The sequence below is a fragment of the Megascapheus bottae genome, chromosome 22 (genome assembly GCF_031878675.1).
Source record: "Megascapheus bottae isolate mThoBot1 chromosome 22, mThoBot2.hap1, whole genome shotgun sequence".
NCBI lineage: Eukaryota > Metazoa > Chordata > Mammalia > Rodentia > Geomyidae > Megascapheus > Megascapheus bottae.
Genome location: NC_143530.1, coordinates 27,696,631 through 27,704,431, shown reverse-complemented (window position 1 = coordinate 27,704,431; position 7,801 = coordinate 27,696,631). Strand labels below are relative to the sequence as shown.

The following is a 7,801-nucleotide window of genomic DNA, read 5'->3' as shown; positions in this document are numbered from 1 at the left end:
TGGGGCGTGGGGAGCAGGTAAACCTAGATGTGTCACTGCTTCCAGTTTTATTCGTCCTCTGAGTTTCCAACCCTATGGTGGGCATCCTCCCTGTTCCTGGATAACCGAAACAGCAGCGATACTTGCCACAGCCTGATGGCCTCTGCCCCTCCCTGTGGCATGTAATCAGTAAGTAGTTGAGTAGTGACAGAATGACCCTTGGAGCCCGCCCAGTTAAACGAAGACTCTGGCTAGAAGTCACAGACTCTGCCAAGGGCAGAGTGAGCTGTGCCCTCCTCCTCCTCATCAAAGCCCCTCTTCAGGGCTCCTGAACTGGTACCCTTTTCTGATGGTGCTCTTACTTTCCCGACAGGACCTCTAGAATGTTGGTCCTTTAATGAATCCTGATTCATGGGCAGTCTTGGCTAGGAGCAATCAAGTGCTAAGAGGCCTAACTTCCGGATGTCGTCTCTAGACTGTGCCAGGCATTCCCAACCACTGAAGAAAGTGTTTTCAAGTCAGTGGAGTTTGTTTAAGGAGATGTGTTGCTAGAGAAAACTGGATGGCCAAGTAAAAATAGCAAGGGCCAGAAAAGGCACTCTGATGAAAACAAAGACAGGCCGATGTTTAATCCATTGCATTGATGCATTTTCTTACACTTAAGAAAGTTTATTAACAGAGACTGAAAAATTATATATTCTGCCTGGTAGAAATGCAAATATTTTTCCTCTGAAGGAAAGATTAGCCAGGTACCACTGGCTGTTACCCGCAATCCTAGCTACTTAGGGTGTTGGGATCTGAGAACAGAGGTTCTGCCAGCCCAGACAAATCTGAATCTCTTATTTCCAATTATTCCCTCCCTGCCAAAAAAAGAGTGAAGCTGTGAATCAAGTAGTAGAGCATCAGCTTTGAGCAGAAAAAGATAAGCCAGAGCGTATGATACTGGGTTCATGCTGTGGTACCTACACACACACACACACACACACACACACACACACACACACACACACACGGTGAAGGAATAAGTCACTGACCTATAAACATAGAGGACTACAATACAGCTATGAAAAATGTGTTTTTTGTCCTGTGAGCAAATTAAGGTGGAATTCTTTTTTTTTTTGTACTAGGATTTGAACTTAATCTAGGAAGGCACTGTACCACTTGAGCCAAATTCCCAGTCCCATTTTTCATTTAGTTTATTTTTTAGATAGGAGCTTATATATTTTTGTCTAGTACTGTGATTCATCTACCTACATTTCTATCCAAGCTAGGATTATAGGTGTGTGTGTGTGTGTGTGTGTGTGTGTGTGTGTGTGTGTGTGTGTGTGTGTGTGTGTGTATGTGTGTTGGGGGGGCGTACCCACCATGCCTGGCTTGTTTGTTGAGATGGTAGTTCACTAACTTTGGCCCAAATTGGCCTCACACTATACTCCTCTGGATTTCTGGTGTGTATTCTTACCACACCTGGAAGATTTTCCTGTAAAGTTCTATAATAATAATGTGTGTGTGTGTGTGTGTGTGTGTTTGTGTGTGTGTGTTGGTACTGGGGCTTAAACTCAGGGCCAGGACACTGTCCCTGAACTCTTTTGCTCTAAACTAGGACCCTAAAACTTGAGCTACAGCTCTACTTCTAGCTTATTGTGGTTAATTGGAGATAAAACTCTAGGATTTTTCCAGCCTGGACCGAGTTCAAACCACAATCTTCAAATCTTAGCTTCCTGACTATGTAAGATTATAGATATGATCCACCAGCACCTGGCTTATAATACATTTTTTAAAAAATTAAATGAAGGCAAATGTTGCTTTGTAAATTTTATTAGGGGATAGGAGCTGTAGAAGCAAAGGAATAAATGCAGGCTGTGTTTGGTAGGTGAGAGTAAACAGTATTGATGTAAGAGGCATCCAAAAAGATGCCTTTGCTGGACCTTATGAATTAACGAAAAGTCCCCCAATTTCGTACCTGTGAAATGGCTCAGTAAGCTGAGCTATTCCCTGCTGTAGTCTCTTTACTGTTAACTTGGGCTCCATACTCACTAGCATCTTGTTTGGAAAGCAAACTGCCCCTCAAACAGGCAATACCTTTTGGGGGGGGGTGCTAGTCTGGTGCTTGAACTCAAGACCTGGACACTGTCCCTTTTTTTACCCAAGGCTATTACTTTACTACTTGAGACCTCCCCTTGTAACTTTTTAGTGGCTAATTGGCAATAACAGTCTCCAGGCTTTCCTGCTCCTGCTGTCTGATCCTCAGACAGGCTTACAGGCAAGAGCTTCCAGTTCCCAACTTCTTATCATCTTAAAGAAAATAGCCTAAAATCCAGGAGACCACCTTGTTCCTGTTCTGTTCCAGTAAGAATAAAACGATAACTTTTCTAAGACTCCTTCAAGGACAAAGACAGAGATATTGGTCAACCGAGCCACACACCCTTGACCCAGTCCTATTCATACATTTCTTATCTCTTTGCCCTAATTTCCTCTAGTTAACCTAAGGTTAATGTCTATATCCTTGAAGATGGCTGAAGATGTACTGAAGTGCTATCTTCCTATGACTGCCTTATAATAAATCTCTTTTCTGCAATCTTTAACATGTCTTATTTGGCATATGGGGATGAGGGCTAGCCCTAACTTGGGATAACTGGACTTCAGGCCCGGGGTCTAAAAACATGGTTTTATTAATCTTTTCTCCTTAGTGCTTTTCTGTTCAAGTATTTTTTTCTGATGAAGATGGTGATGGTGCAGAAAGAATCTCTGAAGTAAGTACAAGTTCAGTGTCACCTGAAATGTTTGGGACCAGAAATGTTTATGTCTTTCCAATATAGAAATATTTTCATAGGCTTTTCTGGGTTGAGCATCCCTGATCAAAAAATGATAAAGTGGCAAAAATTCCAAAATCTCATACTTTTCAAATCTCAGTGGGAATTTAAAACCAAAATAAAGTTGTCGAATGTGGTTAAAGACAATGAAAAGGTATGGCTGAGTGAGCTGTACTTACGTCAGTATCAGAAACAGATAGGTAAGAGGTGGACTGGTTTCAGATTATAAATCTAGCTGATGAGGTAGCTCAGTGCTACAGGCTACATAACAGACTTTGACAGGAAAGAACTAGAGCACTATGGGTCACCTGTCTCATGTCCAAGCCTGGTTTCAGATTACAAAGGTGTAGGCAAGAAGAAGTGTTTAGTTGTAGGTTCCAAGCTTAAGAAACCAGATACTTCAAGCTGATTATAAGAGTAAATAACAGGACTAAAAGCCTTCATGCAATTCAAAGCCTTTATTTTGGAGGCTTAGATGTTCTGTTTGCTTTCCTTCTGTAGTTTTGTTTGATTTACATTTTTATTTTCCAACTCTTGCCTTTACTTCTTAACATTCAAAGCTAAAGACCACACAAAAGTTGGGAGCCATTTATTCCCCTGTTGACTCACACTTTTGGCATCTGACAAGATAATAGCAGTGTAATGCAAAATAAGATTGAGTCCTTAGCTTGGAGCAGGAATTGGACTGGGAGAGAGAAGGGAGAAAAAGAGTCTGGGCCCTAATGACCTCTACCTTGCAGGGTTACCATTTATGTCCTCCATTCAGCTGTTTTCTTTTCCCCCCTTGGGTGTTTACAGTAGCAGCAACATCATGGTTTGTGTTTTGACTTAAGACTTTGCCAGTTGTTTTGAATGTAGTATGCTAACCCAGTGCCAGTCCTGCAAAGCACAGCTTTGTTGGTGTCTCTTGCAGAGAGCATTGTGGCTCAGGATTAGGATCTGTTTCAGACTTACTGACTGATGTGATTTTTATAGCAACCCAAATGGATGGGCAGAGATCACTGGTCTCCAGCCTGTGGCACTATTGGAGGCAGTGGACCTTTTGGTAAGTGGGGCCCAATAGGAGAACATTAGAAGGTAAGATTGAAACTCTGCCCCTTCCTTTTCCTCTTTGCTCCCTGCATGCCTACAGGTGAAAGATCCTCCTTTGCCATGTGCTTCCACCATGATGTTCTGCCTCATCACAGGACCAAACTGTGGGTGCTATGTGGCTATGAAAAAAACCTACAACCTATAGGTTGACTTAGCTCAGGTATTTGGTCACAGTAATGACAAAGACTTCATCTAGTTCATTCAGTGCATCCTTCCTTGCAGGATGACAGAAACCTGAGGACCAGGCACCAATGGCTCATGACTAAAATCCTAGTTACTCAGAAGGCTGAGATCTGAGGATTATGTCTTGAAGTCAACTCAGGTAGAAGTCTGGGAGACTCTCATCTCCAGTAAACCAGCAAAAGAGTTGGAAATGGTGGTATGGCTCAAGCGGTAGAGGGCCATCCTTGGTCGGAAAAGGCCAAGTGAGAGCTGGAGGTCCTGAGTTCAAGCACAAAAAGAAAACAAAACAAGAGGAAAAAGTAAATACAGGGAATTTAGAGTGATCCTGAATATAGGATTATATAGGATTGTCTCTAAGTTGGAGATTTCCAAAGTGCTTCTTGACAAATAGTCTGCTGACCCACCACCCATACCCACAGCTATTCTCATCACATTTCATGAACTTTCCTGAAGAGCTGCTCCCAGGCATGACATCCTCATATGGACTGACTTTACTCCCGGCCCGCCCGATGGATTCCCATGTATCCTACCACCTCTTTTCTGATTCACTATGAATGAGAATTCCCTGGGACCTTGCTAAAAAGCAGCTTGTGCCATTGTGGGTCTAGGGGAGGCCTAAACTTCTACATGCTTGATACAATCTGAGAGCATTGCATCCATCTGCAGGCTGCTCTCAGTAGCAAGGCTGATGGGGGCATAAACTTCCCTAGTTGTGGAAAGTATCAGGAGACACACCGAGGGACCATCTCCAATGCTCTCTTCATATTTGTCCTGATGTTTTCTTGACTAGAAAACATCTTTGCTCCATGAGAGCAGAGACCAAGAAAGCCTCATTTCTATCAATATTCCCACAGCAAACTAGCACCTAACAAAGGCTCGCTCAAGTCACTCAGCACAGAGGACTGAAACAGCAGGCATGCAACACTGCTCTTCCCACACTTCAGTTCCAATAATGGGACATTTAGGAAAATTCCCAACCCATCTTCAACTCTAGAGTCTACTCGAAACCAAACCCTATGTATTGAATGGCTTAAAAGGACAAATTCAGATTTTCATGGTGATTCGTTAGAATGGGATTTCAGCCAAGCATCAGAGGCTTACGCCTGTAATCCTAGCTACTCAGGAAGCTGAGATCTGAGAATCACAATTCAGAACCCACCCATGTTGGAAGTCCATGAGACTCTTATCTCCAATTAACCACCCAAAAGCCAGAAGTGGAGCTATAGCTCAATTGGTAGAGCTCAAGGACAGTGCCCAGACCCTGAATTCAAGCTTCAGGACCAACACAAAAGAAAAAGAGAAAAGAATAGTATTACAAACTAATATTTTCCTTCGTTCACTACTTGCATCTTCCAATTTTAATGAAAGGTATAATTTAAGCGTTTTTGATAGTTGGAAAGTAATTTGAAAGCTCATGTAAGCACATTTTTTTTTTGTATGGGTCATGGGGCTTGAACTTGGCCTGGGTGCTGTCCCTGAGTTCTTCAGCTCAAGGCTACTGCCCCACCCTTGAGCCAAACCCCACTTCCCGTTTTCTAGAGGTTAATTGGAGATAAGGGTCTCAAGTCCTTTTGTGCCCGGACTAGCTTTGAACCTTGATCCTCAGATCTCAGCCTCCTGAATAGCTAGGATTACAAGTATGAGCTACCACACCCGGTTAAGCATATTCTTTTATCTATACAATAACCTCCCTTTCATCACAACAGATGGTGAACTTGAGTGGCCAGGATCCATCACTTGTGCTTACCCAGTCTCAATTTCCGCAGCTACCAGGTCTACTCAGCTTTCCATTACTGTGACAAAATGCCTGAAGTAAGTCAGCCTAAAGATTGAAGGTTCACTTTGACTTATGGTTGCGGAGGTTTCAGTTTGTGTTCTCATGCATCCCGTGCTGAGGTACAACATCATGGTGGAAGTACAGGGCAGAGGACTGTTCACTTCAAGGCAACTAAGGAGGACAGAGGGAAATAAAAGAGCCAGAATACAATTATCCCCTTCAAGGGCACTGCCACTGGGGCTCACCTCCCAAAGAGTCTATCACCTCTTAATAGTGCCATTGGCTATAGACCAAGCCTTTAGTATCTATGGGACATTTAAAATTTGAGCTAGACCATCTAGAAAATGATATTGCTCATAAATGACCACAGAGGCTTTTTCCAGTATAGCATCTCCGTAAATCTGCCTTTTTTTCATCTACATATGCTATTCCTTCTCCATTTTCAACTTCCACGACAAGTCAATCCCAGCCCCATTCCTGATGGCCAAGTGTGCACACTTCTAGAAGCCATCCGACATACCATTTCATGTTTCACCTTTGCTGAGGCTGGAAATTGACTTAAGGCCTAAGTAACAGACTTACCCTTTGCCAACATGTAATTATTTGTATAAACTTAAGTATAAACTTGGTGTAAACTTAGCATTTTTTAATTTTTGTTTTTGTTTTTGTACTGGTCTTTGGGGCTTGAACTCAGGGCCTGGGTAACTGTCCTTGAGCTTTTGTACTGAAAGCTAGGACTTTACTACTTGAGCCACAGCTCTGTTTCTGGCTTTAGTTTTTCTTTTATAGTTTAATTGGGGATAAGAGTCTCAAGGTCTTTCCTGCCTGACTTGGCCACTGTGCCAAGCTTCCACTTCTTAAATTTTGATGTGCGATAGGATGAATGAAATAAATAATTCTGTCAATAAGAATCAAGATTTTTGAGCTGGGTTTTAGGAGGCTGAGATAGGGATGATCATAGTACAAGCCACCCAGGATAAGAGTTCATGAGACTTCATCTCAACCCATAAAAAGCAGCTTCTGGTGGTGTTTACCTTCATCTCAGCTACACATGAAGTGTAAATCAAAGGACCACAGTCCAGGCTGGCAAGGCACAAAGGGAGCCCTTATTCAAAAAAATGAATACTAAAAACTCCTATAATCACAAACTGGAATTGGAAACACTGATGAGAAATGACAACATTTCTGCTTCTAAAATAATTGCTATCAGCCATTTGTCAGTATTTTCAGAGGACTGATTTTACTACTGCCAATACACAGATATACACAGATATTCAAATTCCTTTTATAAAGTGGTTCACAGAACCTCTGCACATCTTCCTGTGTACTTTAAATCATTCTAGATCCTTTATCATGTCAGATACAATGCAAATCTAGATAAATAGGTGTCATGTATATTGGGAACAATTATAAGGGGGAAAAGAAAGCTGATGTTTGTTGAGTATTGACGTAGTTCTTGTCCAAGGCCTAGGAACTAGAGTTGGTTGAATCATGAATACAAGGAGTGGGCCATGGTATTGTCCAACTTTGTTCATTGTAAAGCCTTAGCCATCATGTAAGTTCAGTGAATACTGAGACTCCTAAATATCAATGAAAACTAAGGCTCCTTAAGATTGAATATTGATGGGCAGGTGTTGGTGGCTCACACCTGAAATCTTAGCTATTCAGAAATCTGTGATCTGAAGATCATAATTCAAAACCAGCCCAGGCCCAAAAGTTGTGAGACTTTTTACCTCTGATTAACCACCCAAAGACTGAAGGTGGAACTGATATTCAATGGTTAGAGCATCAGCTTGAACAATAAAAGCTAAAGGAAAGTGCCCATACCCTGGGTTCAAGCTCTAATATGTAGGTATGTATGAATGGGCACACACACACACACACACACACACACACACACACACACACACCACAAATATACACTAAGACCGAGCATTAGTGTCAAATAATTCCCCTGGAC

At 42.1% G+C, this 7,801-nt stretch overlaps 1 long non-coding RNA gene across 1 annotated transcript; it reads left to right on the top strand.

The window, feature by feature from the left end:
• Positions 1–2,660: 2,660 nt before the first annotated feature.
• Positions 2,661–5,996, top strand: LOC150048417 (uncharacterized). Its single transcript, XR_016539252.1, has 3 exons — positions 2,661–2,729; positions 3,765–3,834; positions 5,771–5,996. It is a non-coding gene; the product is annotated as an uncharacterized LOC150048417 (long non-coding RNA).
• Positions 5,997–7,801: the final 1,805 nt, after the last annotated feature.